Here is an 18970-nt window from a genome sequence, read left to right as displayed (position 1 = left end):
TCTTCAAAATTGTAATGTATTGGTTTCTAAGACACCACTACACTGCACTATTAACCCTTCTTAGATGCCTTTGCTGGTACCCCTTCATCAATTTGATGATAAATGTTAAAATGCTCCAAGACTCAAACTTTGTGCCTCTTACATCTATTTATTCATAAGGTCATCTCATTCAGGCTCTTATCTTTAAATATGTTTGTACATTGACAACTTACATATCACACACACACATGCGCGCACGCACGCGCGCACACACACACACACACACACACACACACACACTCCTCCAGATTCAATCTCTTACCTAAACTTCAGACTCAGACAGAACTTCCTACCCTACTTGAATGTCTATCAAACTACCAAGAAGCAACCCCCACCCCAAGTACCCTTCATTCCCTAAATTATCCATTTAACTAAACAGAAACTTCTTTCATCAAGTTGCTCAGGCTAAAAACCTTAGAATCATCAACAGGTCTCCATTTCTTTTTGCCCACTTCAAATAAAGCTGCAAATTCAAATTACTCTACTTTCAAAATATACCAGAATCTAACCACTTCTCTCTACTTTCATTCTAGTTTAAGCCACAGTCATTTTTCCTCTGGAATGCCTTGGTCCCCAACCCCCCACCCCTCCCACACACCCCCCACCCCCGTAAAGGGACCCTCTTCATCTCTTATCCCCCAGCAGTCTCCCCATTGTAATGGAAATGATTGCTTAAAACCAAACATAAGTTAGATTGTGTCACTCTTTTGCTCACAAGTCTCTAATGACTTCCTATTTCACTTATAGTAAAATTCAAAGTCCTTATGAAGGCCTTAAGGCCTTACCTGATCAAGCTTCCTGGGAGGAGGGCAGAGAGCAGGAGGATTTTCCGCCTAGGATTCCAAAATGGAGACAATTTCTCTAAACACTATACCTAGCGGGGCTTCCTCAAATAGAAGTTCAATGTTTGTCCTCGGTACAGTTTCCTAAAGTTTTCTTATCCAACTAGCAAGACTAAGAAAGTGAGTGAATAAAATAATAAATAAATATTTAAATAAAAGCTAACATTTTTCAACATGAAATCTCAGAAATATTAGTGGTTCCTTTCCAAATATAATGTATATACTCAAATTGCCATTCTTTTATTTCATTTTATTTTTCAAAAGAAATGTACCAATGGACCAATGTGGTTTATGAAAGATTTTTTTTTCCTTTTTTCTTCTTCATCAGTAACAAAATCCCAGAATTGTGACTTCCAGATTCTCTTCAAGAAACAAACATCTGGTGTGTCCCAAATGTTGCTTTCCAATCTTTTACACATTGTGTGAAAGCTTTGTTATGAACAACACTGGACATTTTTGATGTTCTGTTGAAAATGGAAGAATGACAAATACCTGTCCTTCTATATTCACAAACAGAAAGCTCTCAATTTCAGAAAGGCAACTCAACTGCCCACTTTTTTATTGCCTCCTATCGAAATACTAAGTTGTAACATTGTTCTTTTGCATAGCGTTTATTATTATAATCAGCAAAAGCAAGTAACAGAAAGTAGCACAAAGTGACATTAAGAACATTGATCTACAATTTGGCAAAATAATAGAATTGTTTTTTGAATTCCATGACATAATCCTTGCCAACTTCTCATCTGATCCTGTAGACTCAACAAGTATATATTAAAATGCCATTTTCTCGTCTACTTATATAATCTCTCAACCTTTACTTTCACATATTAAAGCAGAATAAGCCCATGAAGGTTTCTTAAACTACATGCAAATAATAAAAGTGAGCGAATATCAAAACCACTCATTTCACTCCAAATGTAATCACATGAAATAATTGGTCTTTGTCATCATCTCTAAGTCAAAGACCCACAGAATGTAAACCAAACGCAGAAAAGTCAGAGATCAGCAACAAAACACTGGGGAAGGAAAGAAAGAAAGCCAATGCTTAACTGTGTGTGAGTAGGCATTACTGTGTGTGTAACCCTCTATTTGGGTGCGTGTGTCAATCTGAATGGGTCTATGTGGTTATGTTCACATGACTGGCTGTGTATCTGCATAGGTATGTGTGCATGTCAGCCTGAGCATGTGCATGTGTGTGTGTGTTGCCCTGCAGGAGACAGTGCGAGTTTATAAGAGTCAATCTGAGAAACAGAAAGTTCATGCGCATATGCACTTTTCTCCTTGGAAAAGTGGGTAGAACACTGTTGGCTATACAATTTTTATGTTGTGTAGGTGTGTCAGCCTGAGCAAGAGTGTGTGTGTGTTTGTGTATGTGTCAGCTTGAACAAGCAAGCATGTGTAGGGGGAAGGGAGAAGACTGTGTGTGGCAGGCTGAATGTGTGTGAGTGTAGGTGTAGTATGTTGTGTGTGTCAGCCCAAGTGTGTGTGTGCATGTGTGGGTGAGTGTATGTCAGCATATTTCTGGGAGAAAGAACTAGAGAGACTATTTCCCTGCATGCTATGTGGTTGGAAAAAGTTTTAAACAATCTTAAAAGTGCAGTTTTATTAAAATTTGCCTTTCCTACAAAATGACAGGTCCCTCCAAGTGTGTTAATTAACCTCAGTAGAAATTAGGTGTGAAAAATACGCCAAAATGATCTAGCATCAGAGCATGAAGAATTCAGTCAATTTAAACATTACCACTTTATAAGTTAGCAGAATGCTATTTTTCTTTCAGTTTAAACTAACCTGATATAATTAACTGATTTTTCCTTCACTAAATAGCTTTTTAAATCAGTATTACAATTGATATCTCTTGATTAAACATCACTTTATTTTAAATTAAGATTTAAAAGATAATTTCTGAACAATCATGATTAATCCCTTGCTAGTGTGTTAATATTACACATAAACATAAAATACAACCTTGCCAGAAACGTTTCAGATTTCAAAACTAAGTGCCACGAAGCGCTGACACAGTATGCTGGACTATAATTTCATTTTTATTTCCCCTGACACGCTTCTGGTCAGTTCGTTCGGTGGGAGACATATCACACCAGTGACTCACTGTCTACTCAATGGAAAGGATAGAAAGGTTCTCATCCTCAGTGTTGGCCCTAATGCTAATCAGAGTTTATAAACCCCAGGATAAACCTGGAAAAACATCAAACTAGTCCAGAAGAAGTGCTCTTCCCCAGAGTGCCGGTTCTAATGGCCTCTTCACTGGGTACAAAGTAACTAAGGTAGGCTTTCTTATTGGAACTCAGCTATTATTTTGGTGTTTTTGCCAATACCTCATAGATACATATGTATAAATATGTGCATGTTTATAAATACACACACAAAAAATTTACTCCACAAAATAGAACTTAATGTCACTTTGCTTTATTTTTCTAATTCAAATAAATTAAGGCTCCAAGTATCCATTTGCCAACAGCATTATTCAGTATTTCAAATTTTCCTGCTCTGGCCCTGTGAGATCACCAGGAAATTCAGCAAAAAGGGGCTATGGGTTTCAGTGTGTTATGGTCACCATTGAGATGCTGGTGTTCAAACCCCAAGGACAGGCGGGTGGCTCTACTTTCAAGCCAGTGCAGACCTTGGAATCTTTAAGTGCCTGGAACACAGTGGCCTCCCTCATGACATCACCACCCCCTCCACCACATCATCCATCTATCACCCACAGGCCCTATCAATTCCTGGGATGCCCCCCAGGACTCAGAGTAGACCTGCCACCCTGTGCTGTGTTTCGTAACCCATAACTCTGGGTGGGACCTTTCCATCCCTTCCAAGCCTTTAAACTTCATTCCTTCTTGGCCAACCTAATTTAATGCTCTCCCAGAGGATAAACACAGACACTTTTACTTTTCCCCTTAGGAAAGGTGAGTAGAACACTGTGAGGTGCTCAGGGCCTCAGAAACTTGAGGATGGGCTTTGGCTTTCAGTTTGCCATAGTCACCATTGAGATGATGGTATCCAAACCTCAAGGACATCTCAAAGGTCTTTTGCCCTCTCCTTTCTGGGAGGATGGGGAAAAGGTACATTTTTGTCAACAGGAGCCATGTTGTCAAATTCCATTCTTACACTATTTTTGCCTTGGTTTACAGACTTTCTGGACACACTGTAGCATATGATTGTATTATATATTTTTCATATTAACAATTAGACATATTTTACCAGGTATTTCCTCTAACAAGGTATCTAGAGGTTGATGGAAATCATAGCGCATTTTTTGAAAATGTCACTAGCACACTGTCAAAAATAAGTTTACCTTATGTTTTCAGACTTTTCAAGCACCCTAGAATGTGTATATATGTATATATATGTGTGTGTGTGTGTGTATATACACATACATATATGTGTGTGCGTGTGTGTGTGTGTGTGTGTAAATATAGCTCAAATTTTTTCATTGATGTGTTTTCTTAAGTGGTAAGAGGTTTTTAAAATAAAAGTTTGATAATTTTTTATAACATCTACCTCAAAATCTCTTTTCCAGTTTATCATGTACCTTTGGTTCTGTTAATGAGAAAAAACATGCAGCAATTTTCATTACTTCCTTTTTCAGTATATTTGCATAAAGTTACATAGGTATTTGCATAATTTATAATCTTCTCTGACTCTGACTATAGCCCTTTTCTCATTTCTAAATTTGTTTATTTTTATTTTCTCTTTCTCCTTCTCTTTTTAAAATTTAGTTTACCATTTATTTCATTGTTTGATTTTAAACCAGTCTTAATCAATTCTACTGTTTTTCCATCTTCTAACATTAAATTCTATGTTTTGTGTTACTCTTAACATATTCTTATGTGCCTAAGATTTATTTACTGATGTTACTTTGTTTCAGGATTTTTTTCTCCCAATTGTCTAGAATTTAATGTTTCACTCATTTTCAAATTTTATTTTTAAATAATAAAATATCTTAGGGTTGTGAACTTTTCTATAAATATGGATTTGTCTCCCAAGCATAACTTTGACATGAAACTTACTTCCTTGGTTATTTTCTTAAAAGGCTATAATTGTATTTTTTTATTTCCTCACTGTCTATAAGGAATTTTGTTATAGTAATACATTGTCAGGGTTTTACAAACGAGCATGGATGGTGGATGTTTGCATTTTCTTGTAAATACTCTAAGTCTGAAAAAGGAGTTTTGTGAATGGAGATTCTAGCTAAGATGTTAAAACCTTAATGATATTACTAGCTATTGATAAGTCTACACTTACTAGGCTGCATTTATTTTTCATATTCTTATTCTAGAAATAATGGCAAAATTTCCTATTTGTGCACTTCAGAGCAACCTATCAAAATTAATAGAATCTGAATGGAACTTCTAGCAAAAGTTTTCAATGAATACATTTTTCTTTTTTCTACTCATAGTACATATTAAAGAAAAACTGCCAATCTCTACAAGTAGTCCTCGAATCTTCCTACAGCTGGCTGATGGGCACAAACTCCCAAGTGTCAGGGCACAGGGAGTTCTCTCTCCTGTTGCCATGTCCTCCTCTCTTTCCAACTACCTATACCCCTTCTTAAGTAGTCATGACAAATGGAGTCATTTGGGGGCAATTAAAAGATCTTCGTGAGTGAATTTCTTTAAAGTCATTTAATATCAAAAATGCTCATATTACACATTAAAAATGTCCTCTCAGAGATTTGGATCTCCTCCAACAAAGGATACAGTGGGGAGTGCAGGAGGCTGAGAATAGGGTAGGAGCTGCAGAGACTACAAATAAAGCCTCCAAATGAGAGTTCAGTTATTTTACATTTTATGCCACACCCCTTGGTTTAAAAGCCATACATAAAACTAAAAACAATACTCTTGAGTAATGACTTTTACTTTTGGTGAGAACACTTCACAGTTTCCCAGCAGAGTCTTCAGGCCTATGACAGAGATCAAAATAAGAAGCGATTTTAAGATGTCATTCCTTATCTAGCCATTTTATCAAGACATGCTTTACCCAAGATAGAATAAATGACAACCTGTTTCCCCCCTTAGTACATGTCACATAAACTAGCATTCTCAGTTCTGCCTTGACTATAGTTTGCAGAACATGATTAATGATATATCCAAGGAGAAGTCCCCAAGGAAAACATCATCTCTTAATTCTGATTATCCGAATGAAATGGTACAGTTCATAATTCATTTATCTGACTGCAGTGACAAAAATAGGATGCAAGAAAAAAAGTACTCCTAGTGTCCAAAGAGACAAAGCTGAGATAATTCATTAGCAGGAGCATATGCTTAAAATTCACTATGTTCTGCTGCATCGTGCAAGGTTTTCTGTAAAAAAGTAACAGCAAGAAACACATTACGTTCCCCTTTTTGAAGAAAATGATCACCTTGAAAGAAGGCAACAGAACTTTCATTTAAATAATTTATATTCTTGTTTCTCCACGAAAAAAAAATTCCTACACAATAGATTCCTAAAATATAAATTTTATTAAGGCAATAGGTTAAATAAAAGTCCACTGAGCACAGGCTTTTGTCCTTCTTTTCCACGTTTCTTAGCCTTCCCTTAAAGGAAGATTGCCTGTCATCCTACTAACCACACATTTTCCAAGTGCGAGGTCATTTCACCATTTAGATTCTCAAATTAGTGGAGCTTAATACATCACTTTACCCAAAACTAGCTGCTATAAAAGGCAATATACTAATGTGTAAAAACAATTTCTTTTGCTAAAGAATTTTAACGTTCAAAAATAAATACTATAATTTAATGGTGGTAATAATGATGAAAATTATCATATTCTATCTAACTCAACATATTCCTAATTATCAGCAGCAACAGCGACAATACAGACCTGGGTGGTCAAGAGAGTCTGATGCAGTCCTGTACTCACAGAAAGTGCCACTCCTCAGCTATGGAGGATATTTGCACTGTGAATGTCATCTCCACATCATGAACCTAAAGACCCTTCCCTAGACTTCTGAATTTTAATTTGTAACTGAGACTGGCATGTGATTACCATTTGGGTATAGAGGTAGCAAACCTACACATCTCCCCCTTAAGTGAAAGGCTGAAGAGCCCAGAATGTTAAGCCTTAAAAAATGAAGTAATTGGAGTATCTTTTTCCATGCTAAAGAATTATTCTTTGCACACAAAAATAAACACATAACAACAGTAATTCTATGCTTATGGGAGCCATCCATTATATACAAGGCATACCAATCCTGGACTTTTTGTAGAGATTTTCTGTAAAAACATCTATGAAGATGTCAAAGTTCTGTTAGTGATTATATAACTTTGACAGTTGTGAGGGATAGAAAGGTTTCAGGATTTGTTTGAAAATTTTTATCTAAAGATGTGTTCTCTTCTTTTGGGAGGGGAGAAAAACAATATAGTGTTCAAGAGCTTAAAATTCATGCTGAATTAAAGGTAACTTTGCACTGGTCATAAAGTTCTAGCCGAAGAAATATTCCAATTCACTAACCTTTATTCCATGAGTGAGATAAAGTAGTTGAGGTGACAGAAGTAAGACCTATTCTTCTGCCTGGGTCTTATCCCCACATATCAAATTCTTCAGTTACCATAAAATACCACATAAAAACTGCTATGCTGTACTACAAAGCTGCAGCACAAGTTTCACAAACAGGTGAGTTTTAATTCTAGATAAAAAGATGAAGATGCATGCTATGTCTAGACAAGTTTAATTTTAGACCTAGTTTTTCTTTCCAGGCTATCCAAGACCACAAAGCTGAGCTCACTTTTAAATCCTCCTATGCCTTTTGTCAAAATTCGGTTCACTACCAAGTAACATTTTCCTTCACACACATTATTACTTGTTCCCATTGTTTCTCTTAGTACAGAAGCATTCTTAGCAACTTTTCTTGTATTTTACTGTTCATCCTTTTCTACCTCCATGACCCAACATCCAACTCTAAGAGCTTCCTCTGTCAATCATTGAAATAGCATGTCATTCCTCTTTTCAAAAATAATAGTTTCCAAATATTTGCAAACACAATGATTTGCAGTTATTTTTCAGTCTTGTTTCAGTTCGTTTTTTTGGTTGCAAGTAACTGAAACTCAAAAGGCTCGAGCAGTAAAAGGGGTTTACTAGTTTATGTAATGAACTGCAGTGACAGGGTTTGGCTTGATCCAGCTGAGCAGTGTCACCAACACTATCTTCATACTTTAGTAGGAAGATCTTAGATGTTGTATTCAATCTGAGGCTTTGCAAAAACCTTTACATGGTCTCCCCTACTTCCCAAGGGTATGAGTTCAACTACTTCCAGCAGGAAAGTCAGAGTCTGTTTCTATAGCAGCTCTATTAAAATGCTGGTATCTAGTCCACTTGTGCATGTCTGGTCCATGTGACCATCACTCAAAAGATGTCACAGTGGCTAAAGGGAGGGAACACACTGATGCACAAACCAAGAGCCCTTTTGGAGCTGAAAGATAAGTCTATGTGACCCAAATTGCTCAGAAAATTTGGGGCACTGTATTTTGGAAAGAGAAAGGATGCTTGGGAGTCAGCCAACAAATGTTAACTACAAAAGTCAATCCTTTACGTTTATCAGATTGTGACTCTTCTGCACTTTTTATGTTTTATAATATCCTACACAGAACAGCATGGCATTCACTATACAGTAGATTCAATATGAACAATGACATTAGTAAAACATAAAAATACAGAGAATAAATGCTTGCTAAAATCAATACATTTCAAAATGAAAAGAAGAAAAAAAAATTTGTGAATCATATTTAAATAAACTTGGCATTTTAAATGCTCATTGTGACATAGGTCTGTGTTTGTTTCATTTAATTTTGTTTTTGTTTTTTCATTTCCAAAGCACCATATATTTTGAACACATATGGAAAGGACATATGGTTCCCTAAATATCTTAAGTGTGTCTTCATCATTTTATTGGAGAATTTTTTAAAAGTTAAAAACACAACTTTTATATGGGTGGCCATATATGCTAGTTTGCCGAGGAGATGCCTGGTGTATGCTTTGCTCTTATATAGGTAGTCTGATTTTTAAAAAATATACAAACATTTTGACAACATGTATATTATATACTAAAAGAAATGTGAGACAAGGGAAATACCTAATCAAATAAAAGGGAAGTTAAATAGGCATACTATTTGTGTGAGTAAAGAAAGAAATAGTTCAATTTATCATGTTGTAAGAAATACAGCACTGCTTCTAACATCTGAAAGAAAATTCATTTGAAGCCACAGCTGTTGCACTTTAAGGATTTGGATTAAAACTCATTATTATCTTTCTGTTAATACTCTTCCCTGGACCAATAAGTGGTCATATGGTGTTTATAGACCCTGGACACTGAACTGACTTGAATGGCCTTTGCATTACAATACAATCAGATTATGTCTAATCTAAATGCTGTGTGTCCTTTATAGGACAGACGAATCCTAATCCCCCATTTACAAAAGCAAAACCAGTCCAGTTCCTAGTGGCTATCTATTCACCCTTTCCTGTTTTGTTTTGTTTAATTTTCAAGTGATAGATATCAAAATAAATTTTAAATTCACTCAGTCTAAACTTAGTCTAAAAATAAATATTTGGTGGTTTTGAGCTGTGGTCAAAGCACTTCTTTTTTGACAGTCTAAAACATATTACTACAAAAACACAATTCTTCTTCTTCCAAAGTATAAAGATTAACAAAATAACCACCCCCTACTATTCAACAGTTTAAAGACAAGCTTTAAAAGAAAGCATCTCATTTCCTCTTTTCTAAATTACTTGAGAGGTTATCCTGAAGCTCAGATTAGATAGCTGAGCCTAGGCTTTATCAGTTAAGGAGTAATGAGGTTTTAAAGCGGAAGTCCCCACAAGATGACTCATCAAGCCATTTGGGAATGGACCTTTCTGCCCCTTGCAATTTTATTACAGTGTGGTCAAGTCCTGCTTCACTATGAGTCTGAAATAAGATGCCATTTTCAAGGAAGTGAGGGAGTAAAATACCACTGATGACAACGATCCCTCCCTTCCTTAACTCATGGCTTCCACCATCTGTGAACCCCAACTTTCTTCCTGCTTACCACCTCAGGACTGCCCCACCATCTCTGTCCTCCCATGACTCTAGGATTCATTGTCGGTATTCTGATGCCATCCCCTCCCTCAGCTCGGCAGTTTTATTGACACTAAATTTTGAGTATCCTGCTTTTTAACACTTCTTTTTTTTTAAATTTTATTGCATTTTAGGTTTTGGGGTACATGTGAAGAACATGCAAGATTGTTGCATAGGCACACACGTGGCAGTGTGATCTGTTGCCTTCCTCCCCATTACCCACATCTAGCACTTCTCCCCATGCTATCTCTCCACAACTCCCCTCCCCACGCTGTCCCTCCCCTATTCCCCCCCAACAGACCCCAGTATGTAGTGCTCCCCTCCCTTTGTCCATGTGTTCTCATTGTTCAACATCTGCTGATGAGTGAGAACATGCGGTGTTTGATTTTCTGTTCTTGTGTCAGTTTGCTGAGAATGATGGTTTCCAGGTTCATCCATGTCCCTACAAAGGACACGAGCTCATCATTTTTGATGGCTGCATAATATTCCATGGTGTATATGTGCCACATTTTCCCTGTCCAATCTATCATCGATGGGCATTTGGGTTGTTTCCAGGTCTTTGCTATTGTAAACAGTAGTGCAATGAACATTCGTGTGCATGTGTCCTTATAGAAGAATGATTTATAATCCTTTGGATATATACCCAGTCACGGGATTGCTGGGTCAAATGGAATTTCTATTTCTAGGTCCTTGAGGAATCACCACACTGTCTTCCACAATGGTTTAACTAATTTACACTCCCACCAACAGTGTAAAAGTGTTCCTATTTCTCCACATCCTCTCCAGCATCTGTTGTCTCCAGATTTTTTAATGATCGCCATTCTAACCGGTGTGAGATGGTATCTCCTCCTTTTCACATCACCTCTGTGAGCCACCTGACCAGCAAATGAGAGCCTTAAATTTGAAGAGAATAGATAGATGAACAAGTTACCGAAGTATGAAAAACAGGTGTCCAAAATGCAGCTACCCACCTCACATGCAATAGAGTTTAGAGTTTGGAACTGTCGAACAAGAATGGAGTTCAATGTTTAAATAGAAAAGGAAGAAATTTTTCAAAAGGTATCAGGAAGGGAAAAAGTATTTTAACAAAGACTGATTGGCTCTGGTTCTTGGTACAACTCTATAAAGCCACAAATAAAACAACAACAAAACATGCAAGCACTTTGATGCACTCGTGGGTTTTCTTCAGGGATAGAGGTAGAAGGCTGGCTTATTAACAATAAGAAGACACCATTTTTAACTCTCACTTGATGACTGATTTCATTCCTTTTAGGATACTCAGACAACACTTACCCCAGCCCCATCCATCTCTATGAAGCAAAGAGTGCTATTGATAGCCCTGCAGAGAAGCAAAAATATTCCTGATAGGCACCTTTAAACTATGCAGCACTCTCCCTTTAAGCAGGGGGTCAGCAGCAAGATACTTCTCTATAATACACACAATAGATCTAAATGAACCTAACATGAACAGGTAGGTTTTGTTTTATTGTTTTTCTTTATTCACTTTATAAATTATTCAGAAAAAAATTCTTTTACTTGCTTAGATTTCTCTCACTGCCTAGCACCTACCCACAAAACATATACTAAAAATAAATACCAACAGCTTTTGCATCTATAAATCATGCAATAAGAAAGGTAAATTTGAAGCTAAAAAATTTATAAAGCATACATCAAAGACAAATCTAGTTGACTTTGGTTTCTGTATCAATTGAAAACTTCAAATCTTTTGTCCATTCCACACTTAAGTTCCTAATATGGTCTAAATACTACAGTAGAATAAAGATAAACAAGAAACTCGCACTACACTGAATGTCCTAAAACCTAACAAGGAGACACAAAATTATCTAAGAATTTAAGATGATGATACAGTATACTTTATAAAGTCTTCAAGCTGTCTTTAATTAACTGACATCCCATAAAGGGCCAGATACTGCGTTAAGCACTAGAAATACAGTAGTCAGAAATATGTAAATATAATAGGCATGCAGGGGAGAAGGAGTAGCTAAAGCAAAGACTAGTTGGTGTGGAAAAACCAGTGCCCAAGGAGCTGCAAGAAGCTGGGAATTTTGGAGAGAGTGTGATAGGGAGGGTTGGGGGAGAAGGGGTAAATAGACTTGGAGAGAGTCTAGATCACATGGGCCCTTCTAAGCTTCCCCAGGAAATCAGAATTCTGTCCTGTGAGCAATGATAAGTCACGAAAGACTTTAAAGCAAGGATCTCTCTTCTATTAATTCCAATACCTGATTTCACAACAACACAAATGCCATTTTAAGAAAATGATTATGTATTTCCAGCAGTGGGAAATCTGTGTTTTATATTTATGTAAATAGACTGAATTATTTATTTTAAAAATATAATTCTCAAATGCAAAATGTGAACAATAATTTAAATGTAAATAATAATTTAAATAATGTTAAATAATCTTTAAAAAATAAACCTCACACATCTCTTACAACCAGAACTGCCCACATTTCCTAGCTTCCTATTATTAACTGCTCCCTAGTAAATGCTGCCTTCACTGGGGCCTATGTTGTCGCAAACATTGTCTTTCTTACAGCACGTTGTTAAAATATAACATGTGTGCATACAAGCAAACATCATAGAGCCTATGAATTGTCACAAAGTGAACATGTCCCATGTAGCCAGCATTAAAATCAAGAAGATTACCAAAGCCCCAGATGCCTTCTCATGCCCCCTTATAATCACTACATGACTCAAAGGTAACCACTATCCTGACTTTTGATAACATGGGTTACATTTGCCTGTTTTTAAAGTTCCTATAAATGCAATTAAGTAGAATTTATTCTTTTGTGAGTTTGTCCACGCTGTTGGATATAACTGTAAACTCTTTGTTTTCATCTATGTAAAGTATTATATTTCACGCATATATTATTTCATGAATATATCATTTATTTATCTAGACTACTATCAACTGATATTTGAGTATTTTTCAGTTGAGGGTGTTATAAATGATGCTGCTATGAACATTCTTGTGTTTGCTGGAACAGGGGTACACATGCCTTAGAATTGCTAGGTCTACATTATTTTTTGTCATGCCAATCCATTTAAACAGATGGCAACTGTGAGATAATGATATAGGTTAGGAGGTAAAAATATATCATAAAAAGGACAGCTAAACAAAATCCAAATGGCAAGTATTAAATTGTCTATTAATTCCTTCACCATGAGCCCACCATATTACACACAACATTTAGCAATAATGACCTGTATTTGAAAACTACTTATTAAAAGTAAAATATGACCTTATTTCTGCTTTGTAGCTTAAGTAAAATTTTGTTTTAAAAAATAAATCCTTTATTCACTTTTTGTTTCAGATTATTTGGTTCAACACTAAGCAAACCATTATAATGTGAGTGGCTACATTATTGCAAAAAAGAATACCAAGACAATCTAAAAGGAAAGATTTGGATATGAAAAGCCTCCTAGTTTTCATAAAAATTACAGATCACCTCAAGAACTTTAAAATATTTTCTTTAAACAGGCCTATGTAACCAAATCATTGGCAAATGTATTTCTGAAAATATTTCACAAAACTGGCATAATTTGAAATATATGGGTTTTATGGATTGTCTGGGCTCTGTGCCTAGAAATATTTCCAGAGATCATCTCACGTTTTTATTCCTAGGATCAACAATGTCAGCAGATGTTAAGGTTTGTTAGCCAAGTACAGTGGGAAAGAAAGAAAGAAAGAAAAGAGAGAGAGAGAAAGAAAAAAGAAAGAAAGAGAGAGAGAGAAAGAAAGAAGGAAAGAAGGAAGGAAGGAAGGAAGGGAGGGAGGGAGGGAGGGAGGGAGGGAGGGAGGGAGAAAGAGAAAGAAAAGACGAGAAAGAGAAGAGAAAAAGGAAAGAAAGGAAGCCGGGTGCATTGTAACAATCTTCCAAACCAGTAACTCAGAGGATGAAATGGATTAAAAAAAGAAGTTTTAAAAGCCCACAACTACTTAAACAAGAGCAGTACCAAACATTTAATTAAGTAATACAACCAGCTCCAATCATACACACAGTTCTAGTCTTTCCAAATCATTCTAAAATATGGTGAAAGACCAAATGTCAAAATACTTCACTGAGAAAACAATTTTATGTTCTGATAATATTTCTCTTCATAGTTACAGAGACTGTTAGCTAAAAACAATATTCTCCTAGGTCTTCAGTGATTAAAATATCTTCCTATAAATATATCCAAGAATAATGTTAATTCACTCACCAGAGTGAAAACTAAATGAACTGTACATACACATGCAAACATATTAATAATCTAGACATTGACCTTATACCTTTAACAAAAATTAACTCAAAATTGATAATAAAACTAAATGTAAATCAAAAAACCATAAAACTTCTAGAAGATAACATGGGGAAAAATCTAGGTAACCTTGGGTTTGGAGATGACTTTTTAGATGCAACACCAAAAGCACAATCCATGAAAGAAAAATGATAGATGAAACTACTGAGATTAAAAACTTTGGCTCTGAGAAGATATTGTTAAGAGAATGCATAGATAAGCCACAGATTGGGAGAAAATATCTGCAAAACATATATCTGATAAAGAACTTGTATCCAAAATATACAAAAAACTCTTAAACATTCAACAAAGGAGCTCGACTGAAAAAGAGCAAAATGATCTGCACAGACACTTCACCAAAGAAGATATGCAGATGACAGGCATATTGAAAGACTCAGTGCCATGTCAGTGGGGAAATGCAAATGAAAACAACAAAGAGATACCACGACATAGCTACTATAATAGCTATGAATAAAATTCTGAGAATTTTATTTAACCACAGAGCTGTATTGCATTTTACTGCCATAGCGAAGATCCAGCAAAACTATATAAACATTTCCATTTAAGATGCCAAAACTTACCGTATCAGGTTGCTTTGAAAAAAAAAAAAAAAAAAAAGACAAAAATGAGCTTATCATCTAAATTAAAATTTCTTTAGAAGTACATATACTTGGAAATACTTGCATCACATGAAAATATAATCTCTAATTTTCCAGAAGTAAACTTCCTTGCAAGCAGATACCAATGCTCTCATGGGCCCAGAAGTTTGCTTAAATGCTCCTTCCAAGAGAAAAAAGGAAAGTCAGTTTAGTAGTAGCAAGTATTGGGTATTTGGGCAAAGGGTCCAAGCCCTGGATCAGAAGTGGGAAGACCATTATTGTAGCCAAAGCTCTGCCACTCCTGTGCTAAGCACATCTGTCTCTTGAGATCTCAATTTATGGACTCATAAAGAGACTGACAGAGAAAATCTCTGACTCCCTGCTGTTTCTCTGATTCATGTATTTGGAACCTTGAAGAGTATTAATTCTTGAACATAAAGAAATAGTTCAGGCATAAGGCATAAACAAATTATGATAGGGTGTGGAATTTCATTTCCATTTAGGCAAGACTGCCCTCATATAACATCCAGCTGTGGGTCTGAGGATCTGTGACAGAGCCTCCTTCTGTAGACGAGTCTCAAAGTACCAAGAACAGCAGTCAGATTAATTAAACTGTGTTAGGATTAGGAAGATGAGCTCTGGAGGAAGGAAGCTCCTAAGAAGGATCCAGGAATTTGGTGTCTCAGGTGATTCTGGATAACCAAGTTGCTCTGCAAAACTAAAAAATTGGAAAAATCTGGCCGTTTGCTATATTTACAAAGGAATCTTCCTTCTCCTACAACACCCTCTCCCCCTCCTCCCACTTCAGTTTCCTGTTACATTAGGCATCCATTCCAGGATGATCTTGAAGTTCCTCATGTGCTACAAAAGATTCACCTCTCCCTTTAAAAATGCAATCTCACTACAGCTCTTCTAGGATTCAGAAGGAAAATAATCAGATTAAAATGCATCAAACTACAGTATAAATGACTGAAAGGAGCTTAACACTTCCAGGGTCAGTATTTGCATGTAAAAAAATGTTAATATATATAAACCGTTCAAAAGTAGAATTTAGATAAAAGCAAGTCTTGTGGGCTTTTTAAAAACAATTATTAGGTTTAGCAAAGGAAAGGGCACTATTCTAGGCATCTTGCATTAGCCTATCAAGTCAGAACGCAAAACCAGATGTCAAGCAACCACCACCTCATTTCTAAAAACTTACAAATCCACACTGTAGCCACCCTTCGAGTTTTGAGGATATGCATCATCTTCAGGCTAATGACTTAAATAACCTACTTAAAAGTCCAAGTATACATTTTATAATAATCATCATATTCTACACTAAATCAAAGCATCCTAGAATTAAAATAAGATATGCTTAGAGAAAATATTCAAGACCTAACCAAATATACATTATGCAATTAATTTTTCTTACATGAGTAAATGAACTATGCTGAATTGAAGTGATTTTGCTGACATTACCTTCAGCAAGAAATGTTATATTCATTTGAAATTCCTCTGCTTTGGGGTGAAAATAACAATGTTAAATAAAATATTTTTCAAAGTAAATTTATAGTTCCTTTAAAATCTGCACAACTCATTATTTCACATTTCTCTAAGTATATCACTTTTTAATATAGTCTTTATTATACAGAGACAAAACATCCAGAGAAAAAGTGTGTGTATGTACATGTGTGTGTATATATATGCATAAATGTATGTATATGTATGTATGTGTATATATATTCAGTATATATATTCAAACAATCAAATACTTGGTATAATTTTATTTAGACACAATTGAATATTTGGCTACATTTTCCAATTTTCACAACTTTCAGTTATTCCCCCCCAAATGTGCCCATATTTTGACTATTCCAGGAAAATACACACACAAAAAAGTACAAATAAAATGTTCTTTTAATTTTCCTTGAAACTATTTCAGATCTCACAAATAAGATGTGATATGTACAAAAACACTGCTCTATAGATGATGCATACCTAAAAAAACAATGAAAACACACACACAGTATTCTGCCAAAAATTAGTATACAACTCTCAGGTATAAATTTAAAAGATTTACAATTACATAATTAATAACACAGAATCAAACCAAGAAGAATTATTATTTGCATGGCCTTTTAGAGTTCTAAAAATGTACTGATACCCCTTATGTCATTTGATAAAATTGCCCTATTCACTGGTGGTTACTATACACGTTGTTGCCTTATTAGATTTTAAAGCTAAAAATGACTAATTTTTTTAAACACTTGTCAGTACTGAATATGCCTTTTTATACATTTTTGACTTTTGAGTTAGGTTAATGTTTTACATATTATAAAATTTAATTTAAAGAAGAAAGTATGGGAGAAACTAAAATTGAACTCATTCAGAGACAAATAAACCTAATTCTATGTCCAATAAATAACATAACCACACAGAAGAAAATGGAAAAAGAATACAGGTAACTTTTGAACACAGCATTTGACTTTATATCAAGAAAACATATTCTGAGGATAAAAAGAACTACAGAGATCTTGAACTCAGTGAGTTTGTTGTTGGTACTGGATATTGGTGTAGCAGTTCTAAAATTAGGGAGAGAGTTATTGTAGCCACAAACAAGTAAATATTAATATATTCATGTTATTGGAATCATGGTTTTCTCTGTGGGAGGAGATACAGCTATAGAATGAGAGAAAGAGAAAAGGAATGCTGTGATATGGGATTAGAATTAGAGGTATCAGTAAGTACTCATACCCATATACGTATGTGTATGTGCTGAACAGAACTAAAAGCAATGATACCCCCATCCTGGAAGCAATAACATCCCAGTAGTAATAAACATAGGTAGTTCCCAGATTTTGGTTTCTAAATACCAATCCCCACTAGAAGAAGCAAGAATCTTTTGGAGAAATCAATGATTGCTGGTCTTGAGCAGGGAAAATACAAAGTGAGCCTGAACCTCCTTCTAAGCTAGACCCAAAAATGTGGGAGACAGGGGGACTGCTCAGTAACTAATTAAAAATGTCAGCCTGAAGGGGTTCTTACTAGTCAAATTTGAGACAATTACAACATCAGAATGTATTATAACAGGAATGGATGATAAGATAATGAATTTTTTAAAAATTACTGAGTCCATATTTATATTTTAAAAGGAAAGACAGGGAGGAAAGTTTTTCTTTACAAAGGTAAGTCAACTAATGAGTGTAGAGGGAACAAGAGAAATGGAGAGTCATCATTTTACAACCTCCATGGTAACACCTGATTCTAGAAAGATGCACCCGTGGATGCTAACATCATTAGGTTAAAGGCTATTATTACAAAACAAAATATTCAGAATCTTATAGTATCTTCCCACAGATTAGTTATGGATTGCAAAAGAGAAAAAGATATCTTTACAATGGGGAAATCTGGGAAATACATCTTTACCAAATAATCAAGTTTAATATCATCAACAAGCTACCATTATAAGCCTCCTGATATTATACACTATGAAGGACACAACATCACCCATGAAGCGTGCCTGCCAAATACATTTAGCCAAAATCTACTCAGAAGGAAACATCAGGCATGTCCAAATTGAGAGAGATACTGCAGAGCAGTTGGCTTGTCTCTTCAAAAATGTCAGTGTCATAAAGAACCAAGAAGCGCTGGGGGACTATTCTGAATTAGAGGAGACTAAAGAAATACGACACTAGAACAATGAGCTATAAAGAACAAATTAGGACAATTTGGGAAATGTAAATATAGGCTGGATAGTAGATAAAAGTATTGTATTGTTCATTTTCCTGGACGTGACCAGATACACACTGAAGTATTTAAGTGTGAAATGTCATGATGCCTACAACTAACTTTGAAATGCCTTAGCAAAACAAAACAAAGCCAAAACCAAATGTTTATACCTAAAGAAAAGAGATAAGGCAAAAGTGGCAAAGTGTTTCCAACTGATGAACCTATGTGAAGGGTTTAAGCAACTTTTCCATCTAATTGTAATTTTTCAAAATAAAACATTGGGCAGGAGGGTAGGTGGAAATCCTTGAGGTAATCGGACACTTTTCGTATGTTCTGCCCTAGAACTCTCTAGTCCATATTATTCAGGTGGGGCCTAGACCTAAACACGTGCACCACAGCTCCTCTG

At 35.5% G+C, this 18970-nt stretch overlaps 1 protein-coding gene across 2 annotated transcripts in view; it reads right to left on the bottom strand.

Moving 5' to 3' along the window:
- ZNF385B (zinc finger protein 385B) overlaps positions 1–18970 on the bottom strand; it is a 385918-nt gene that overhangs the window by 341453 nt on the left and 25495 nt on the right. The window lies entirely within an intron of this gene.

Source organism: Sapajus apella, unplaced genomic scaffold (assembly GCF_009761245.1).
Source record: "Sapajus apella isolate SASKATOON/1434 unplaced genomic scaffold, GSC_monkey_1.0 scaffold28, whole genome shotgun sequence".
NCBI lineage: Eukaryota > Metazoa > Chordata > Mammalia > Primates > Cebidae > Sapajus > Sapajus apella.
The sequence above is the reverse complement of the archived record's forward strand: the minus strand, read 5'-3'. Positions and strand labels throughout refer to the sequence as shown.